Source organism: Theropithecus gelada, chromosome 5 (genome assembly GCF_003255815.1).
Source record: "Theropithecus gelada isolate Dixy chromosome 5, Tgel_1.0, whole genome shotgun sequence".
Lineage (NCBI taxonomy): Eukaryota > Metazoa > Chordata > Mammalia > Primates > Cercopithecidae > Theropithecus > Theropithecus gelada.
In genome coordinates this window covers 36,353,847-36,376,539 of record NC_037672.1, presented here as the reverse complement: position 1 = coordinate 36,376,539, position 22,693 = coordinate 36,353,847, and the positions used below count along the sequence as shown (strand labels likewise).

At 40.0% G+C, this 22,693-nt stretch overlaps 1 protein-coding gene across 1 annotated transcript in view; it reads right to left on the bottom strand.

Moving 5' to 3' along the window:
* Positions 1-22,693, bottom strand: part of NWD2 (NACHT and WD repeat domain containing 2) — a 199,729-nt gene that overhangs the window by 29,443 nt on the left and 147,593 nt on the right. The gene's annotated exons all lie outside the window — the stretch shown is intronic.

Genomic DNA, 22,693 nt, shown 5'->3' with positions numbered 1-22,693 from the left:
GGTATGCACCTATAATCCCAGCTACTCGGGAGGCTGAGGCAGGGGAATTCCTTGAGTCTGGGAGGCGGAGGTTGCAATGAGCTGAGATCCCATTAGTGTACTCCAGCCTGGGTGCCAGAGAGAGACTCTGTCTCCAAAGAAAAAAAGAAAAAAAAAAATGTGACATGTCTGTGTTATTCAAGTGGTGCTGTCCATGAAGAAGTAGAGATGTGTGGATCTGTGGGCCAAAAGATTAAGCTGGCTGAAATCGTAGTCCTGGCAGTTATCAAGGATTCATTCAGTCAATACTTACTGAATACTTAACCTTTTAGGGTGATCAGCTCTTTCTGTGTGCTCAGGACTGTCCTAGTTTGAGCACTCAAAGTCCCGGGAATGGCCTCCACCCCAGTCCCAGATAAGCCAGGACAGTTGGTCATGCTAAGACAGTCATGGTTCCTGCTCCTTTTGTGTCTTTTTTCTTTCTTTCTTTTTGTTTTTTTGTTTTTGAGACAGAGTCTAGTTCTGTCACCAGGCTGGACTGGCAGTGGCATGATCTCAGCTCACTGCAACCTCCACCTTCTGGGTTCAAGTGATTCTCCTGCCTCAGCCGCCTGAGTTGCTGGGACTACAGGTGCGTGCCCCCACATCAGCTAATTTTTGTATTTTTAGTAGAGACAGGGTTTCACCATGTTGGCCAGGATGGTCTTGATCTCTTGACCTCGTGATCCACCTGTCTCAGCCTCCCAAAGTGCTGAGATTATAGCTGTGAGCCATTGTGCCCAGCCTGTGCCTTTCTTCTAGGAGAGCAGTCAGATACCTGTATGGATTAGATAGTTTGAGGGGCAATTACAGAGTGGAAAGAGGGTGGAGCTGAGGATCACCAACCTTTAGCATGGCCACAGAAGCAGAGGAATAATGGAAAAGTGTCACTGAAGTCAACAGAGAAGAGAATAATACTCAAAACATTTATACAGAGCTGTTATAGAGCAATGGAACAATGGATAAAGGACATGAATAGGTAATTCATATATGCAAAAAGATAAATGTAACTATGAAAAATAATAATGCTCACCCTTTTAACAACCACAGAACTGCAAATGAAAGCGCAAATGTGATAAGATCTTTTTGCTTATTAAACTGATAGAGGAAAATAATGAGCACACCTATGGTTTCTAGGCAACTAGGAAACAGGCACTCTCAGACAGAGAGCCAATAAAAATGAATATAACATTTTGAAGACATAGTTTGGCAGTAGATATAAAATTTCACTTTTAGAAATTCATCCTATTTGCAGAAAGATTTGTGTGCAAAGAAGTTCAACAATTTTTAGCTTATGTCTTGGCCTTATTCTGTAAGAGATGTTTGATTTACCAGCGTTAATATAAACAAGAAAACTGACAGTAAAATTTCCCAAGATGTTGAATTCCCAGAATGCGTGGTACATGAGTCTGCTCTAAGTTTTCATTTTTCTAATTCTGAGAAACTAAAAAACAGAGAAACAAAGAATAAGCAACCCAGTTTGACAGCTCAACATTTTGTCATATTTTCAAGTGGTTTTTTAAAAATTAGTAGACTATTGAGAAGTGTCTGTTTATATCCTTTGCCCACTTTTTGATGGGGTTGTTTTTTTCTTGTACATTTGTTTAAGTTCTTTGTAGATTCTGGATATTAGCCCTTTGTCAGATGGATAGATTGTAAAAATTTCCTCCCATTCTGTAGGTTGTCTGTTCACTCTGATGATAGTTTCTTTTGCTGTGTAGAAGCACTTTAGTTTAATTAGATCCCATTTGTCAAGTTTGGCTTTTGTTGCCATTGCTCTTGGTGTTTTAGATGTTAAGTCTTTGCCCATGCCTATGTCCTGAATGGTATTGCCTGGGTTTTCTTCTAGGATTTTTATGGTCCTAGGTCTTAAGTCTTTAATCCATCTTGAGTTAAATTTTGTATAAGGTATAAGGAACGGGTCCAGTTTCAGTTTTCTGCATATGGCTAGCCAGTTTTCCCAACACCATTTATTAAATAGGGAATACTTTATCCACTGCTTGTTTTTGTCAGATTTGTCACAGATCAGATGGTTGTAGATGTGTGGTGTTATTTCTGGCCTCTGTTCTGTTCTATTGGTCTATATATCTGTTTTGGTACCAGTACCATGCTGTTTCGGTTACTGTAGCCTTGTAGTATAGTTTGAAGTCAGGTAGTATGATGCCTCCAGCTTTCTTCTTATGCAGCCAATAAACATGATAAAAAGCTCATCATCACTGGTCATTAGAGAAATGCAAATCAAAACCACAATGAGATACCGTCTCACACCAGTTAGAATTGTGATCATTAAAAAGTCAGAAAACAACAGATGCTGGAGAGGATGTGGAGAAATGGGAACACTTTTACACTGTTGGTGGGAATGTAAATTAGCTCAATCATTGTGGAACACAGTGTGGCAATTCCTCAAGGATCTAGAACCAGAAATATTTGACCCAGCAATCCCATTACAGGGATTCTACCATAAAGACACATGCACATGTATGTTTATTGTGGCACTGTTCAAAATAGCAAAGACCTGGAACCAACCCAAATGCCCGTCAATGATAGACTGGATAAAGAAAATGTGGCACATATACACCATGGAATACTATGCAGCCATAAAAAAGGGATGAGTTCATGTCCTTTGCAGGGACATGGATGAAGCTGGAAACCATCATTCTCAACAAACTAACACAGGAACAGAAAACCAAACACTGCATGTTCTCACTCATAAGTAGGAGTTGAACAGTGAGAACACATGGACACAGGGAGGGGAACATCACACACCTGGGCCTGTCAGGGGGTGGGGGACTAGGGGAGGGACAGCATTAGAAGAAATATGTCATGTAGATGACTGGTTGATGGGTGTAGCAAACCACCATGGCATGTATATACCTATGTAACAAACCTGCATGTTCTGCACATGTACCCCAGAAATTAAAGTGTACATATATATAGACTATTTTTTGGAACAGTTTTAGACTTAAAGAAAAATTGAGTGGATAGTACAGTCAAAATTAAGTGGAGAGTACACTCTAGTTTTCCCTATTTTTAGCATCTTACATTAGTATGGTATATTTGTTACAATCAATGATCTGATATTGGTACGTTTTGATGAACTAAAGCCCATAGTTTATTCAGATTTCCTTAATTTATACTTACTATCTTTTTCCTGCTTCAGGATTCCCTCTAGGGTACCATATTACACTACTTTTGATTTATCCTGAGGTTCTCTTTGGCTGTGACATTTTCTCAGGCTTTAGTTGCTTTTGATGACCTTGACCATAAAGAACAGTGTGGTCACATATTATGTAGGATACACCGCTACTGGAATTTACCTGATATTTTTCTCATTATTAAACTGGAATTATGGATTTTTGGGAGAAAGATCACAGAATTTAGTGCCATTTTCATGATATCGAGGGTATTTACCATCAACATAGTTTATGAGTGTTGACACTGACCTTGAGCACCTGGTTGACACTGACCTTGAGCACCTGGCTAACACAGTGTTGCATTTCTCCACTTTCAAGTTATTCCTCTCCCTTCATTTTCATACTGTACTTGTTAGAAGGAAATCATTATGTGTAGCCCACAATTAAGGGGTGAGAGTTATGCTCCCCTCTTTTAGGGGAGATTATCTACATCATTACATAATCTACATAATTTGAAATTATTCTGCATAGAAGACTTGTTTCTTCTTCCTTATTTATTAATTTATTCAATACTTTATATTAGTATGGACTTATTGGTACTTATTTATATTTTGGGTTATAGTCCAATACTACTTTATTTTATTGCTCAAGGTTTTCCAGCTTTGGCCATTGCGAACTTTCATTGGGTTCCTGGGCCCTTTGACTTACCACCCTTCCATCCTTTTTTTAAAGAACTCCTTACTTCTTGGTACTACAAGATACTCCAGTCCCAGAATAATCCATTTATCTAAGGAATCCTTATTCCTTTTATTAGAGAATGTTATTAGAGATCAAGATCTGGGTGCTAGATGTTGTTGTTGCTACTTTGCTGTCATTTCTTTTAGGTCTTCTCTATTGACGGAGCAAAGAATTATATTTGTGTATACTAACCTGTGTATATACATATATCCATAAATATGTCTATCTCTGCTGTATATTAAATTATTAATCTTAATCTATATTAAGTTAATCATGAGTTCTCATAAGCAAATATCTCAAACTTTGACTCATTACCATGGCTCATTCTAGCCTCCTCCTGTTGCTGATCTGTACATTCAACCCCACCAGTGAGAAATCTGAATCCTGCCATCTGCCAATTACTTAATTGTTCAATTCCAGGATACATGTATAGTCATATGAGAATTGTTAGTCTCCTCCTTGTGGGAAATGATTTAATCAACAAGAGCACTGTATTTATTTACAGTTCCTTTTGCCTTCAGGCCTCCAGACTCCCTTATTTCCAATAGATCTTTTTAAAATAAAGGAAATATAACATAAAGTTGAATTCCCTTTTGACCTGCAAATCCAGGCTGATTCCTCTCCTCCTTCCCAAGATGCAACTATTTTTATACATTTGTTATATACCCCATTTGTCTATTAGCAAATTCCATATATACAAATATATGCTATATGTTTTTATTTTAAAATTTACATACATTATATGAGACATATTCTATACTTTTAAAATTCATTTTTTTTGCAATGGTTCTATGTTGATAAGTTTAAATCCAATCTATTCTTTTGTATAACTGTGATATTCCATCCCAAGAATGTTCCACATTTTTGCCATCAATTTTTTTTACTGGTGAATATTTAGATTCTTCCAATGTCTTTTTTGCTTTTATAAATATTACCATACCAATGATCCCATCATTAAGCCAGCAATTTTTTTTCCTTTTTAAACAAAATTTAAGAGAAATATATTCTAAATTTTATTTTTTATTTCAATAGGTTTTTGGGGAACAGGTGGTGTTGGCTAAGTTCTAGTATTGGTATTGAATAAGTTCTTTAGTGGTGATTTCTGAGATTTCTGCACCCATCACCTGAGCAGTGTATACCGTACCCAATGTGTGGACTTTTATCCTTCATCCCCTCCCCCCCTTTCCCCCGAGTTCCTCAAGTCCATTGTATCATTCTTATGCCTTTGCATCCTCATAGCTTAGCTCCCACTTATGAGAACATATGATGTTTGGTTTTCCATTTCTGAGTTACTTCACTTATGATAATGGTCTCCAACTCCACCCAGGTGGCTGCAAATTCCATTATTTCGTTCCTCTTTATGGCTGAGTAGTATTCTATATATATCTCTCACATTTTTATCCACTTGTTGATTGATGGGCATTTGGCCTCATTCCATACTTTTGCAATTGCAAATTGTGCTGCTATAAACATGTGTGTGCGAGTATCTTTTTCGAATAATGTCTTCTTTTCCTCGGGCAGATACCCAAGAATGGGATTGCTGGGTCAAATGTTGGATCTACTTTTAGTTCCTTAGGGAATCTCCACACTGTTTTCCATAGTGGTTGTACTAGTTTACATTCCCACCAGCAGTGTAAAAGTGTTCCCTTTTCACCACATCCACACCAACATCTATTATTTTTTGGTTTTTTGATTCTGGTCATTCTTAAAGCCAGCAAATATTAAGGGCATTACATGAGTGGAAATGACACCAATTTATATTTATATATTTTATGTACATATATAAAGGCATATCAATATTTTTATTTTAAAAATATATATAAGTTCCATGCTCAGACCTGATTTCTCACTCCATACTTAAAAGCCTGGACTCCAGTCCTGTTTCGGCGCCTGTGGATCCTAGTTCTCACAGCTGCTGTCCAGCTGGCTCGGTCCCTAGGCCTGCCTGGATACACTGCACAATGCCTGGCCCACAACAGGCTCTCACTTCTTTTGCTGCCTTGTTGGGGGCCAGCCCTAGTCAGTGTGTCTAAGGGTTCTTTCAAGGCTGCGTGTGTGTGTACAGATCCTGCTGAGGCCTTTCAGCTATGCTTGGAAAGCCTTACAAAAAAGCTGAGTTGCTCATAACATCCTGCTGATCTGGCGTTTCAAGGGAAGTTTCTTCTTTTTAACTGAGGACACAGCAGACAGGCCTGGGAGGAAGGCTGGCCTGTGCACCATGGGCCTGAGAAGTTGACGGAGGGAAAGCTGGCTCAGTAAGTGTTGTTTAAATGGTGACACCAGCGTCATTAATGGGTATCAATTCTGAAGACCTGGGTTTATGAAGTGTTCTCTTCAGTATGTGCTTAATCCTTAATTGGACTTTCACATTTATAAATTCTGGATATTGAGTATCTTTTGCTCTTTTTTTTGTTTTGTTTTGTTTTGTTTTTTTGAGACGGAGTCTTGCTCTGTCACCCAGGCTGGAGTGCAGTGGCCAGATCTCAGCTCACTGCAAGCTCCGCCTCCTGGGTTCACGCCATTCTCCTGCCTCAGCCTCCCAAGTAGCTGGGACTACAGGTGCCCGCCACCATGCCCGGCTATTTTTTTTTTTGTATTTTTAGTAGAGACGGGGTTTCACCGTGTTAGCCAGGATGGTCTCCATTTCCTGACCTCTTGATCCGCCCGTCTTGGCCTCCCAAAGTGCTGGGATTACAGGCGTGAGCCACTGTGCCCAGCCTCTTTTGCCTATTTTAAAGTAATGATTTATTTACCTGGCATCACCAGCTTCTCCACATGAGAAAGGGGAATATGAACGAATTCTAGACCATTCACTCATTTGATCTTTAGAACCACATTGTGATACACTACCTCCACTTTAAAGCAAAGAGATCTGAGAGTGAGAGAGGTCAAGTAACTTGTAGAGGAATCTGACCCCAGGTCTCCTCAAACTTCGAAGTTTATGCTATTTCTCCCATATATGCTTTTTTCAGGGATATTTCCAAATAGCCCTTTTATCCCTTTCAACTCTTTAAAGCAAATTTCAATTGAAAACAAATACCTAAATTGCCTTTTATACTTTCATTTCATCCCAATATATGTCTTAAATAAAGGACATTGAATGTAGTTTAACTTTTATTAATATGGAGGCACCAACAGTGGGTCAGAGCAGCAGCTCTCTGCTCTGTGACCTCAGCCAAGTTACTTAACCCCTTTGTGCTCCAGTGTGCTCTCTTATCTGTAAAATATAGAATCCAACAATTTCAATTTCAGTGGATTTCCCTGTGGATTAACGACATTAATATAAGTAAAGAAATTGGAATGGTAACTGACACATAAATGCTCTATAAAGGCTAACACTCTTATTATTGATGAATTAATCAATAATCCATCACTGTATAATCTGTTGATCAAATTCTTTTTTTTTTTTTGAGACGGAGTCTCGCTCTGTCGCCCAGGCTGGAGTGCAGTGGCCGGATCTCAGCTCACTGCAAGCTCTGCCTCCCGAGTTCACGCCATTCTCCTGCCTCAGCCTCCCAAGTAGCTGGGACTACAGGCGCCTGCCACCTCACCCGGCTAGTTTTTTTGTATTTTTTAGTAGAGACGAGGTTTCACGGTGTTAGCCAGGATGGTCTCCATCTCCCGACCTCGTGATCCGCGTGTCTCAGTCTCCCAAAGTGCTGAGATTACAGGCTTAAGCCACCGCGCCCGGCCTCAAATTCTTTTATACTTTTTTGGTTCTCCAAATGTCAGGCTATAAGATGCGATTTTTCCTGCTGTCACTGTACCCACTTCCAGCACTCTTCCTTTACTAGATTAAATGTGGAATGAGAAACTAGGCAAGCCAGCTTTTATAGAAGTGTACATTAAGTAAGTCTGAATGATATTCAACAAGGTAAGATTCATGGCTTTAGCAGAGTCTTGTTACAGCGACTTCTGGAGCAAAAAGGTAATTTATCTTTGTTTATTTCTGGGTGTTGGGTTTTTTTTTTTTTTTTTTTTTTCCTCAGGGCTGGCTGAGGCCACTTAAAGCTGATCTCTAGATGAAGAGGGTGTACTTCTCTATGATGTGAAGAAGTCTAGTGTAGGCGGTAGTGATTTTTAAAAAGAGCTTATTGTGAAAACTTTCACACATGGTCAAAAGTACAGATAATAGCATAACAAGCCCCTGGATACCTATTACCCAGTTTTACCAACTATCAACACTTTGATAATCCTCTTTCAGAATCCTATCATTTGATCACAGAAATTCCTTCATCATGAATTTTTAAAATAAAAGTTTTAATGTAATCCTAATGATACTATTACATTCAGCAGAATTAAGGATAATTTCTTTTTTTCTTTTTTCTTTTATTATACTTTAAGTTCTAGGGTACATGTGCAGAATGTGCAGTTTTGTTACATAGGTATACACTTGCCATGGTGGTTTGCTGCACCCATCCACCCATCACCTACATTAGGTATTTCTCCTAATGCTATCCCTCCCCTAGCAACCCACCCCCTGACAGGCCACAGTGTGTGATGTTCCCTTCTCTGTGTCCATGTGTTCTCATTGTTCAATTCCCACTTATGAGTGAGAACATGCAGTGTTTGGTTTTCTGTTCTTGTGATAGTTTGCTGAGAATGATGGTTTCCAGCTTCATCCATGTCTCTGCAAAGGACATGAACTCATCCTTTTTTATGACTGCATAGTATTCCATGGTGTATATGTGCACATTTTCTTTATCCAGTCTATCATTGATGGGCATTTGGGTTGGTCCAAGTCTTTGCTATTGTGAATACTACCACAATAAACGTATGTATGCATGTGTCTTTATAGTAGAATGATTTATAATCCTTTGGGTATATAACCAGTAATGGGATTGCTGGGTCAAATGGTATTTCTAGTTCTAGGTCCTTGAGGAATTGCCACACTGTCTTCCACAATGATTGAACTAATTTACACTCTCACAAACAGTGTAAAAGCATTCCTATTTCTTCATATCCTCTCCAGCATCTGTTGTTTTCTGACTTTTAATGATCACAATTCTAACTGGTGTGAGATGGTATCTCATTGTGGTTTTGATTTACATTTCTCTAATGACCAGTGATGATGAGCATTTTTCCATATGTCTGTTGGCTGTATAAATGTCTTCTTTTGAGAAGTGTCTGTTCACATCCTTTGCCTACTTTTTGATGGGATTGTTTGCTTCTTTCTTGTACATTTGTTTAAGTTCTTTGTAGATTCTGGATATTAGCTCTTTGTCAGATGGATAGATTGCAAAAATTTTCTCCCATTCTTTAGGCTGCCTGTTCACTCTGATAACAGTTTCTTTTGCTGTACAGAAGCTCTTTAATTTCATTAGATCCAATTTGTCAATTTTGGCTTTTGTTGCCATTGCTTTTGGTGTTTTAGACATGAAGTATTTGCCCGTGCCTGTGTCCTGAATGGTATTGCCCAGGTTTTCTTCTAGGATTTTTATGGTCCTAGGTCTTACATTTATGTCTTTGATCCATTTTTTCATAAGGTGTAAGGAAGGGGTCCAGTTTCAGTTTTCTGCATATGGCTAGCCAGTTTTCCCAACACTATTCATTAAATAGGGAAATCTTTTCCCCATTGCTTGTTTGTGTCAGGTTTGTCAAAGATCAGATTGTTGTAGATGTGTGGTGTTATTTCTGAGGCCTCTGTTCCATTCTATTGGTCTATATATCTGTTTTGGTACTAGTACGATGCTGTTTTGGTTACTATAGCCTTGTAGTATATTTTGAAGTCAGGTAGCATGATGCCTCCAGCTTTATTCTTCTTTCCCAGGATTGTCTTGGCTATATGGCCTCTATTTTGGTTCCACATGAAGTTTAAAGTAGTTTTTTGCAATGCTGTGAAGAAAGCCATTGGTAGCTTGATGGGGATAGCACTGTATCTATAAATTACTTTGGGCAGTATGGCCATTTTCATGATACTGATTCTTCATACCTATGAGCATGGAATGTTTTTCCATTTGTTTGTATCCTCTCTTATTTTCTTGAGCAGTGGTTTGTAGTTCTCCTGGAAGAGGTCCTTCACATCCCTTGTAAGTTGTATTTGTAGGTATTTTAGTATCTTAGTAGCAATTGTGAATGGGATTTCACTCATGATTTGGTTGTTTGTCTGTTATTGGTGTATAGGAATGCTTGTGATTTTTGCACATTGATTTTATATCCTGAGATTTGCTGAAGTTGCTTATTAGCTTAAGGAGATTTTGGGCTGAGACAATGGGGTTTTCTAAATAAACAATCATGTCATCTGCAAACAGAGACAATTTGACTTCCTCTGTTCTTATTTGAATACCCTTTATTTCTTTCTCTTGCCTGATTGCCCTGGCCAGAACTTCCAATACTATGTTGAATAGGAGTGGTGAGAGAGAGCATACTTGTTTTGTGCCCATTTTCAAAGGGAATGCTTCCCATTCAGTATGATACTGGCTGTGGGTTTGTCATAAATATCGCTTACTATTTTGAGATATGTTCCATCGATACCTAGTTTATTGAGAGTTTTTAGCATGAATGAGTGTTGAATTTTCTTGAAGGCCTTTTTTTGCATCTACTGAGATAATCATGTGGTTTTTGTCATTTGTTCTGTTTATATGATGGATTATGTTTATTGAGTTGCATATGTTGAACCAGCCTTGCATCCCAGGTATGAAGCCGACCTGATTGTGGCGGATAAGCTTTTTGATGTGCTGCTCGATTTGGTTTGCCAGTATTTTATTGAGGATTTTTGCATCAATGTTCATCAGAGATACTGGCCCTAAATTCTCTTTTTTTGTTGTGTCTCTGCCAGGTTTTGGTATCAGGATGATGCTGGCCTCATAAAATGAGTTAGGGAGGATTCCCTCTTTTTCTTTTGTTTGGAATAGTTTCAGAAGGAATGTTAACAGCTCCTCTTTGTACCTCTGGTAGAATTTGGCTGTGAATCTGTCTGGTCCTGGACTTTTTTTTGATTGGTAGGCTATTAATTACTGCCTCGATTTCAGAACTTTTTATTGGTTTATTCATGGATTTGACTTCTTCCTAGTTTAGACTTGGGAGGGTATATGTGTTCAGAAATTCATCAATTTCTTCTAGATTTTCTAGTTTATTTGCATAGAGGTGTTTATAGTATTCTCTGATAGTAGTTTGTATTTCTGTGGGATCTGTGGTGATATCTCCTATATCATTTTTTATTGCGTCTATTTGATTCTTTTCTCTTTCCTGCTTTATTAGTCTGGCTAGCCGTCTATTTTGTTGATCTTTTCAAAAAACCAGCTCCTGGATTCTTTAATTTTTTGAAGGCTTTTTCATGCCTCTATCTCCTTCAGTTCTGCTCTGATCTTAGTTATTTGTTGTCTTCTGCTAGCTTTTGAATTTGTTTGCTGTTGCTTCTCTAGTTCTTTTAATTTTGATGTTAGGGTGTCAGTTTTAGATATTTCCTGCTTTCTCTTGTGGGCATTTAGTGCTACAAATTTCCCTCTACACACTGCTTTAAATATGTGTCCCAGAGATTCTGGTATATTGTGTCTTCATTCTCATCGATTTCAAAGAACACCTTTATTTCTGCCTTCATTTCATTATTTGCCCAGTAGTCATTCAGGAGCAGTTTGCTCAGTTTCTATGTAGTTGTGCGGTTCTGAGTGAGTTCTGTAATCATGAGTTCTAATTTGATTACACTGTGGTCTGAGAGACTGTTATGATTTCTGTTCTTTTGCATTTGCTGAGGAGTGTTTTACTTCCAACTATGTGGTCAATTTTAGAATAAGCGCAATAAGGTGCTGAGAAGAATGCATATTCTGTTGATTTGGGGTGGAGAGTTCAGTAGATGTCTATTAGTTCTTCTTGGTCCAGAACTGAGTTCATGTCCTGAATATCCTTTTTAATTTTCTGCCTTGTTGCTCTAATATTGGCAGTGGGGTGTCAAAATCTCCCACTATTATTGTGTGGGAGTCTAAGTCTCTTTGTAGGTCTCTAAGAACTTGCTTTATGAATCTGGTGCTCCTGTGTTGGGTGCATATATATTTAGGATAGTTAGCTCTTCTTGCTGCATTAATCCCTTTACCATTATATAATGTCCTTGTCTCTTTTGATCTTTGTTGGTTTAAAGTCTGTTTTATCAGAGATTAGGATTGCAACTCCTGCTTTTTTTTGCTTTTCATTTGCTAGGTAAATATTCCTCCATCCCTTTATTTTGAGCCTATGTGTGTCTTTGCATGTGAGATGGGTCTCCTGAATACAGCACACTGATGGGTCTTGAATCTTTATCCAATTTGCCAGTCTGTGTTTTCTATTTGGGATATTTAGCTCATTTACATTTAAGGGTAATATTGTTATGTGTGAATTTGATCCTGTCATTAAGATGCTAGCTGGTTGTTTTGCCCGTTAGTTGATGCAGTTTCTTCATAGTGTCGATGTTCTTTACAATTTGGTATGTTTTTGCAGTGGCTGGTACCAGTTGTTCCTTTCCATGTTTAGTGCTTCCTTCAGGAGCTCTTGTAAGGGAGGCCTGTTGGTGACAAAATCTCTCAGCATTTGCTTGTCTGTAAAGGATTTTATTTCTCCTTTTCTTATGAAGCTTAGTTTGGCTGGATATGAAATTCTGGGTTGAAAATTCTTTTATTTAAGAATGTTGAATATTGGCCCCCACTCTCTTCTGACTTGTAGGATTTCTGCAGAGAGATCTGCTGTTAGTCTGATGGGCTTCCCTTTGTGGGTAGCTCGGCCTTTCTCTCTGGCTGCCCTTAACATTTTTTCCTTCATTTCAACCTCGGTGAATCTGAGGATTATGTGTCTTGGGGTTGCTCTTCTCGAGGAGTACCTTTGTGGTGTTCTCTGTATTTCCTGAATTTGAATGTTGGCCTGCCTTGCTAGGTTGGGGAAGTTCTCCTGGATAATATCCCGAGGAGTGTTTTCCAACTTGGTTCCATTCTCCTCGTCACTTTCAGGCACACCAATCAAACATAGACCTGGTCTTTCCACATAGTCCCATATTTCTTGAAGGCTTTGTTCATTCCTTTTTATTCTTTTTTCCACAATCTTGTCTTCATGCTTTATTTCATTAAGTTGATCTTCAATCTCTGATATCCTTTCTTCTGCTTGATCGATTTGCCTATTGATACATGTGTATGCCTCACGAAGTTCTCGTGCTGTGTTTTTCTGCTCCATCAGGTCATTTATGTTCTTCTCTAAACTGGTTATTCTAGTTAGCCATACCTCTAACTTTTTTTTCAAGGTTTTTAGCTTCCTTGCGATGGGTTAGAACATGCTTCTTTAGCTTGGTGGAGTTTGTTATTACTCACCTTCTGAAGTCTACTTCCGTTAACTTGTCAAACTCATTCTCCATCCCGTTCTGTACCCTTGCTGGCAAGGAGTTGTGATCCATTGGAGGAGAAGAGGCATTCTGTTTTTTGGAATTTTCAGCCTTTCTGCTCTCATTTCTCCCCATCTTTGTGGATTTATCTACCTTGGGTCTTTGATGTTCGTGACCTTTGGATGGGGTCTTTGAATGGACGTGCTATTTCTGTTTGTTAGTTTTCCTGACAGTCAGGCCCCTCTGCTGCCGGTCTACTGGTGTTTGCTGGAGGTCCACTCCCGACCCTGTTTGCCTGGGTATCACCAGCGGAGGCTGCAGAACAGCAAAGATTGCTGCCTGTTCTTTCCTCTGGAAGCTTTGTCCCAGAGGGGCACCTGCCAGATGCCAGCCAGAGCTCTCCCGGATGAGGTGTCTATCAGCCTCTACTGGGAGATATCTCCCAATCAGGATACACAGGGGTCAGGGACCCACTTGAGGAGGCAGTCTGAGTCTTAGCAGAACTCCAACGCTGTGCTGGGAGGTCTGCTGCTCTCTTCAGAGCCATCAGGTAGGGATGTTTAAGTCTGCTGAAGCTGTGCCCACAGCTGCGCCTTTGCCCAGGTGCTCTGTCCCAGGGAGATGGGGGTTTTATCTATAAGCCCCTGACTGGGGCTGCTGCCTTTTTTTCAGAGATGCCCTGCCCAGAGAAGAAAAATCTGGTAGTCTGGCCACAGCAGCCTTGCTGAGCTGCAGTGGGCTCCACCCAGTTTGAACTTCCCAGCAGCTTTGTTAACACTGTGAGCGTAAAACCGCCTACTCAAGCCTCGGCAATGGTGGACGCCCCTCCCCCAACCAAGCTCGAGTGTCCCAGGTCAATCTCAGACTGCTGCTGTGCTGGCAGCGAGAATTTGAAGCCAGTGGATCTTCCTTTGCTGGGCTCCGTGGGGGTGGGACCTGCTGAGCCAGACCACTTGGCTCCCTGGCTTCAGCACCCCTTTCCAGGGAGGTTAACGGTTCTGTCTTGCTGGCATTCCAGGCACCACTGGGGTGTGGAAAAAAAGAACTCCTGCAGCTAGTTAAGTGTCTGCCCAGATGGCCGCCCAGTTTTGTGCTTCAAACCCAGGGCCCTGGTGCAGTAGCCACCAGAGGGAATCTCCTGGTTTGCAGGTTGTGAAGACCATGGGACAAGTGCAGTATCTGTGCTGGAGTTCCTCAGGCTCAGTTCCTCACAGCTTCCCTTGGGTAGGGGAGAAAATTCCCTGACCCCTTGCACTTCCCGGGTGAGGCGACACCCCAACCTGCTTCTGCTCATCCTCTGTGGGCTGCACCCACTGTCCAACCAGTCCCAATGAGATGAACCAGGTACCTCAGTTGGAAATGCAGAAATCACCCATCTTCTGCGTCGATCTCGCTGGGAGCTGCAGATCGGAGCTGTTCCTATTCCACCATCTTGCCCTATCTAGGATAATTTCTTAATTTAACTCCACATTAGGTCTACATTTAGATTTTCCTAGTTGCTTCAAAATTTCTTTTTGCAGCTGCCTTGAATTAAGATCCAGATGAAGTCCATATATTGTCTTAAGTTTGTAGGCTGTTAGAAGGCATTTTATTCTATAATATCCCCACTCCCTCTCATGTCACTGATTGGTTGGATAAGCAGGTTGTTCATCCTGTTGACCAGTGGTTTTCAAAGTGTGGCCCCTGGATCAGTGGCATCAGTATCTCCTGGGAACTTGCCAGAAATGCAAATATTGTCCCATAGAATCACAAATTTGGGAGTAGGGCCTAAGACATTTCCATTTAACAAGCCCTCCAAGATCTCCTCCTTGGGTACTAACGTTGTTGAATATCTCACAGTGTAGATTTAGCTGGGTGCCACTCCTCCTGTTGTCATTTGCCTTCTTCAATCAGCTTCCCGATAAGCTGGTAGTTAGATTTAGAGCCTTAATTATGTTCAAGTTCATTTTTTTCTTTACGTTCTGGGATACATGTGCAGAATGTGCAGGTTACATAGGTATACGTGTGCCATGGTGGTTTGCTGCCCCTATCAACCCATCATCTAGGTTTTAAGTCCTGCATGCATTAGGTATTTGTTCTAATGCTCTCCTTCCCCTAGGCCCCAACCCCGCTGACAGGCCCCAGTGTGTGATGTTCCCCTTCCTGTGTCCATGTGTTCTCACTGTTCAACTCCAACTTATGAGTGAGAACATGCAGTGTTTGGTTTTCTATTCCTGTGTTAATTTGCTGAGAATGATGGCTTCCAGCTTCATCCATGTCCCTGCAAAGGACATGAACTCATTTTTTCTTTTTTTCTTTGAGACGGAGTTTTGCTCTTATTGCCCAGGCTGGAGTGCAGTGGTGTGATCTTGCCTCACTGCAACCCCTGCCTCCTGGGTTCAAGCGATTCTCCTGCCTCGGCCTCCCAAGTAGCTGGGATTATAGGTATGCGCCAACACGCCTGGCTAATTTAGTATTTTTAGTACAGACAGGGTTTCTCCATGTTGGTCAGGCTGGTCTCAAACTCCCGACCTCACGTGATCCACTGACCTCGGCCTCCCAAAGTGCTGGGATTATAGGCATGAGCCACCGCCCTCTTTTTTTTTATGGCTGCATAGTATTCCATAGTGTATATGTGCCACATTCTCTTTATCCATTCTGTCATTCATGGGCATTTGGGTTGGTTCCAAGTGTTTGCTATTGTAAATAATGCTGCAATAAACATACATGTGCATGTGTCTTTATGGTAGAATGATTTATAATCCTTTGGGTGTATACCCAGTAATGGGATTGCTGGGTCAAATGGCATTTCAGGTTCTAGATCCTTTTTTTAAGGCAAGAATTCTTCACAGATGGTACAGTGTCCTTCCCACTGTATCAATTATGAGGCACATAAGATCTGTGTGACTCACTGTTAGAAATGCTGAGACAGGCCAATGCTTGGGATGTGTTGGTCTGTTTCACCGGCTGTCTAGATCCATTCTTTCCTTTGGGATTGCAAGACAATGATTTTCTAGTATCATTTACTCTGCATGTATTAATCATTTTCTATCTTTTTTTTTTGCAGCTGCTGGTGTTGCTTATTTTAGGACTATGACAACCTCCATGTTCAGAGTTAAAAGTGGCATGACAACGTGACTTCTTGCTTATAAACTTTAAAAAATCTTTAGAGAATTTTTTCATCACCCTTATGATAAACCCTGAACAGTTTAGAAACCACTCATTTAATTAGTGAAGAAATTACAATTTAACAGTTTCAGTTCTGGGTTCTGGTTCTAAATCAATTGCCATCTACCTGTGTGGCTATGCTAGGTCAAATTGTCTGATCAACAAAGATCTGTTAGGCACATCTAAAATCCCTGGTCCCCCTTTCTCTACAATGACTGTAATATCACATATTCCTACCTACCTGGCAAGGATGTTAAAATGTTCCAAGATAACATATGTCAGAACGCTCTGGGTGAAATTATAAAAATGTGTCCCTTAGACCTGACTCTTTATGAAGTAGAGCAATGTTTTTCTCAAACAGTTTTTGACTGAGACCTACAGCAAGGAACACATTTTATATTAAGACTCTGTTCAAACAAACTCACGTTAGAAATGGAAAGTCTCAGTTGTCACCCCAGACCTATAGAATCAGAAATTCTAGGAGTGGATTCAGTAATCTGTTTCACTACATAATTGTGAACTTTATTACATGCAATTCACCCTGATGTTTTCTATTCTACTCTATTCTATTCCATTCCATTCCACTAAAAAATTGCTGATGGCAACCTACTAGATAGAAAGATTTATTGATCTACTATTAGACTGCAACCCACATTTTAAAAATGTATAATCCTCCTGAGAAAATCTCTTCCCTTACATGGTTCTAGAGTCGCTCTCCAGAAGATTGCTTCATTCTTATAATTTGTCTCCCTGCAGGCAAGTGCCCCTGATCTCACACATGATTACCTACAAAGTCAAGATGATGCTGTCATAAAGGTATAAAATGGGTTCCCAGAGGTGGGTGACATTGATTTGAACTACAGGAAAATCTTTACACTGAGGATACTCATTTATTTGTTCATTGATTCATCATTTCAGTGAAGAGGAAGGTACAATAAATGGAAGACAAGATTATTGCCTGACACATATACACCATGGAATACTATGCAGCCATAAAAAAGGATGAGTTTGTGTCCTTTGTAGGGACATGGATGCAGCTGGAAACCATCATTCTCAGCAAACTATCGCAAGAACAGAAAACCAGACACTGCATGTTCTCACTCATAGGTGGGAACTGAACAATGAGATCACTTGGACTTGGGAAGGGGAACATCACACACCAGGGCATATCACGGGGAGGGGGGAGGGGGGAGGGATTGCATTGGGAGTTATACCTGATGTATATGACGAGTTGATGGGTGCTGACGAGTTGATGGGTGTAGCACACCAACATGGCACAAGTATACATATGTAACAAACCTGCACGTTATGCACATGTACCCTAGTATATATATATATATAAAAAAAGATTATTGCCTGATACGGTTTGGATCTGTGTCCCTGCACAAATCTCATGTTCAGTTGTAATCCCCAGTATTGGAGATGGGGCCTGGTGGGAGGTGACTGGATCAGAAAGGCACTCTCTAAAGAATGGTTTTACACTATCCCCTTTGGTGCTGTTGTCATGATAGTGAGTGAGTTCTCACCAGATCTGGTTGTTTAAAAGTGTGTAGCATCTTCCCCTCTCTCTATTGCTACTGTTCCACCTTGTAAGATGTCTTGCTCCTCCTTCACCTTCTGCCATGATTGTAAGTTCCCTGAGGCCTCTCCAGAAGCTGGGTGGATGTCGCCATGCTTCCTGTACAGCCTGTGGAACCATGAGCCAATTAACCTCTTTTCTTCATAAATTATCCAGTCTCAGGTATTTCTTCACAGCTGTGAGAGAACTGACTAATACACTGCCCTTGCTGAGGTCATAGGCTGGATTGGAAAGAGGGATATGGGACAGGCAAGCAGTGGTGAAAGAACAAAGAGCATGGTAATGTCTGTAATGGCTCACAGACTTCAGAGAAGATGGAACTAATCAGAAGGTTGACTATGGATGGAGAAGAAAGCAAAATTCGAACTGGCCTCCACTGGATAAAAAGGATTTCACTGGGTATATTGGGATGAGGGTAGGAAAGGACCTTCTAGATGGGGTATGCAGCTAGGCAAATGCTCATAGTTACTAACAGGGAGGGGTGCTTTTCAGAGGCAATTAGAAGCCCGGCAATAATAACAACAGAGCTTTCATATTTTAAAATCAATAATTATATCACTTACTGAGTACTTCCTATGACATTATAAGTTAGATACTGTTTGTTATTCCCAACGTCGAGGAAGTCTAATTAGTCACACAGCAAGTATATGGCAAAATGGAGATGTAAGCGCACGCAGGTTTACATAACTTTGAAGTTCAAAATCCTGTCCATTATTATCTATAGCATGACTGGGATGAAGCTCACGTTAAGAGCCAGCATGTACTGGTGTGTAATGGTATTTAAGGGAAAAGTGGCTCAAGTGGGGACTGGCTGAGGAATGTGGACCTAATTCTATAGGTCTCTCATTCTTATGATCTTGATGAGCTACAAGATACCAATTGTTTTGGAAAGGAAGTACTAAAATTTGTCAGTGAAAATTTAATTAGGGCTACTATCAGTATCATTCTTACGAGCTTTCATTTTAATGTACATTCCTGAACTGAATCTAAAAGTGCTTCAAATCTCACAAACTGCACATGACTTGAAGCCTATCTCTTTTATGCCATAGACTATAAAAATAGCTAAGTCTGCCCACAGAAATGTTTCACAAATGTGAACCCCATTTTTGCAGTGTATGTTTTGGAGAAATAAGTAGAGTCGCTGCTCTCTGCTATCAAAGATGATCTATGAATTACAGCTTTGTCCTAGAGAGGATTTGAGCTTTAAATCAGGTCTAATGATGCTTCATGCAAGTGAGCATGGGAGAAAGAAAAATGCAGGCAAAACTCATCTTTTTGTCAGGAACCCAATCCTCAGAAATCATCTCCACTGGGGAAACTAGATCTGACTCCTAGGAGTTTGTTTCCCCTGTACTAGGAGCACCAGTGTTCTTATAGTTGGGTAGTCTCCCTGGGGCCCCTAGATCTTTGCACATGTGGCTGCTTTAATTATTCTGAACCCTTCGTGTTCACCTGAGCTAAATTAAGTATTCAAAAACCTATTAAAACACTCTCTCTTATTGTTCCCTTGACCCATATCGCTAGGTAAAAATGACCTTTTTAAAATTTGTTTTCTTATTTATCATGTTCCTTTCCTTTTCTACTATAAACTACCAGAATGAAGGGTCCTTGTCTGTCTCACTCATCACTGTATTCTCATGCCTAGAACAGTACCTGGTACATAATAAGGGCACAATAAATATTTGTTGGATGAAGAGAGGGCAGCTCGTGAGAGTGGCATGCTGTGGGCTTAGAAATTTTCTCCATACCTTTTCTTCTAGTAGACTTTGTTCTTGGTGACTCCACAAAAAGATTAGAAAGAAATGAGCTGCCTAAGTCTCTCTCAGGGAGTTAATTACTAGGGTTGGGATCTCTTTGTTATCGAGAAATCCTTGAAGCATTCAAAGCACGGTTGTCTATGCTATGAAAAATGGTGCATCAAGCATAAAAACTAGATTTTATATAGCAAAAGCTGACAAAAGACAATAGTGATAGTCAAAATAAAATCTTAGACTTGGTGGAGACTTTAGGGAGAATGTAGTTTCCTCATTTCAGAGATGTTCAGAGATAAGAGATGTTCAGAAGATGAGGTTCTGAACCTGGGAAGTACCCAAAGGGCTAGAACTTATTAGCATTTCTAATCCCAGCCTGATCTTTCTACTTTACACACATAAATGTCTTCTTCATATGAGAAATTCAAAATAAGAATTCAATTCATCAATAGATAAAAATTCTAGATATGGGGGAAGTACATTGCATTTAAATAATATTACAGAAGACAATGTCTGATGAAAATGAATCAACATTGTCTTCGTCCCTATAATACCTCTGTGATTATCCATTTGGTTAACAGCACACAATGTAATTCAGTGCTTCAACATCTAATTTTCATAAATCACCATGTTTGTTGCTGGGGAAGATAAAAAGAAAAGGAAAAAACAGTGTTCCTGATCTCAGACACACAGAAGTAACCACAACGGAAGGCAGTGCTATAATGAAAGTGTAAAATAGGTACTATTCTAGTGGGTTTTGTGCCGCTATAAAAGAATATCTGAGACTGAGCAATTTATAAAGAAAATAAATTTATTTCTCACAGTTCTGGAGGCTGAAAAGTCCAAGGACATGACAGCAGCATCTCCTCAGCACCTGGTGTGACCCTTCTTGCTGTGTCATAACATGGCATAAGGGCAAGTTAGCACACAGAACAGAGAGAGAAACTGAGGCTGAACTTATCCTTTTTATTGGGAATCTACTCCTGAAATAACAAATCCACTCCCAACGTAATGGTGCTAATCAATTTATGATTAATGAATTAATCACCTCTTAAAAGTCCTAGCTCTTAATATCATCACAATGGCAATTAAATTTCAGCATGAATTTTGGAGGGTCCACTCAAACCATAGCAGGTACACAGAAGTGGGGATCATTGATCTGCACTGGAACACAAAGGAAGGTTTTTCATTGAGGACAATTTCAACAGGAGGAGAAAAGACACTGCGGATGGGAAAATAGCAAGGGCAGAAGTTCAGAGGTCTGAAGAAGGGCATGGATGTTCAAAGACCCAGAAAGGTGTGCAGAAGATACTTGTTCCAGAAAAGAAGATAGAAGGCCTCAAGGTGGACGGTAGAAGACCTTCAGGCTTATATTAATTTTTTTTTCTAATTCTTTTTGGAGATCACTGAGTTTTTGGGTAGGGGACTAACATAATCACACATGTCTTTTAATGAAATAATTCTGGCATAAAATTCTGGGAAGAAAGCAGCTGCAGCTGGAGAGATCAATGAACAGCCCAGGTAAGAGAAGATGAGGTTCTGAACCTGGGAAGTACCCAAAGCAATGGAATAGAGTCATAGATGGAAGACATTGTGTGAGTCTGTAAACCACAAAGGGATAGGGAGGAATCAAAAGTACAAGAGAAAGAGTTAACTGGCAGAGAAGATCCTGGGGCAGTGAAGATCAAGGTGGTATCTCTGGAGAGCAGTTTTTCTTGTTAAGCCAGTTGGCAAACTGGGCCACATGGAGGTAGGAGATCTTCTCAGGTGGAGATGGGTAGGCACACCCAGGGGGCTCATGGAGGCTGTCCTCTGTTTCTCAATAAGAGGGAAATAAGATCTCTGCCCAAGGAGGAAAGAGAGCACAGATAAGTTTAGCGACTGGATAAGTGAAACACAGCTATACAAAATTGACATTATAAGCTGTTCTAGGAGACACGGCCCTTAATTTAACAAGTAATTTATTGATACTTACATTACCGATATCTGTTTTTAAAAACAAGTGTTATGATCACTTGTTCTGTTTGTACAAAATGTCTTGTACAAAATGACTATACAACTTCAATAAATAGCACAGGTCACTGAAGAATCCTCAATAATCCTGCTTTCCAAGTGCTGTGGTTTGGATATGGTTTGTTTGGCCCTCCCATGTCTTGTGTTGAAAGGTATTCCTTTATTGTAACACAAATGGATTAAGATATCAAGTAAAGTCTGTTTCAGTTGACGTTTAAGCTTAACTGTAAGAACCACAACAAAACAATATAACTATTGTTCTTTAAGGAAAGACCATCTGGCTTTTCCAATTCTCATTTCAAGAAATGCAAATTGATTGACATGAAACACACACACTTTCCATTTTGTTTGTAATGCAGTAATGGTCAAAATAAAAGCAAAATTGCCCATCACAGCTTCCATAAAATGCCTATTTGTCAGTTACTCATCAAGAGTAGGCACATAGGGAAATTAGTTACAAAGCTGCAATGAAATGAAATGTTTGAGAATTCTTAGCTGGCTTTCTGAACATGGGCAAGAATCAGGTACATTTTTATATTGAAAATGGTCCTTCTAAGTGAATTGATGATGAGGGGGAACTCCATGTCATTCAAGGGAGGAAATATATGCCACCACTCCAGTTTTCTGACTATAGATGGGCAAGTCCTCTTCACTGCAGGCTGGTTAACAGCCACAGGCAAATGGAAAAATCCATGCTGAATGAGCCTGATGCCCTCAAACACAACTCACAAAGGGAATTTCTCTTTATTTTCCCACTGGAAGGATTGCTGGGGAAATTGACCTGTTAGCTCTGAGCTTCTTCATTACTTAAGATATATAGGCCAGACAGCAACACACTTGGAGACTAACACTAGGAATATTAGAATGGATGGGAAGGCAAACTAATGGTAAGGGATTTTAAAAGAGGCAATTTACTCATGTGTATCTGTTTAGAGTCTGTTGATTCCCCAAGTTGCTGAAGCTTCCAGTTTTGAGATGGTTGGGGATACAGAGTCTATAATCTTAACTCCAGTTACCTGCTACTTACTGATTTAGA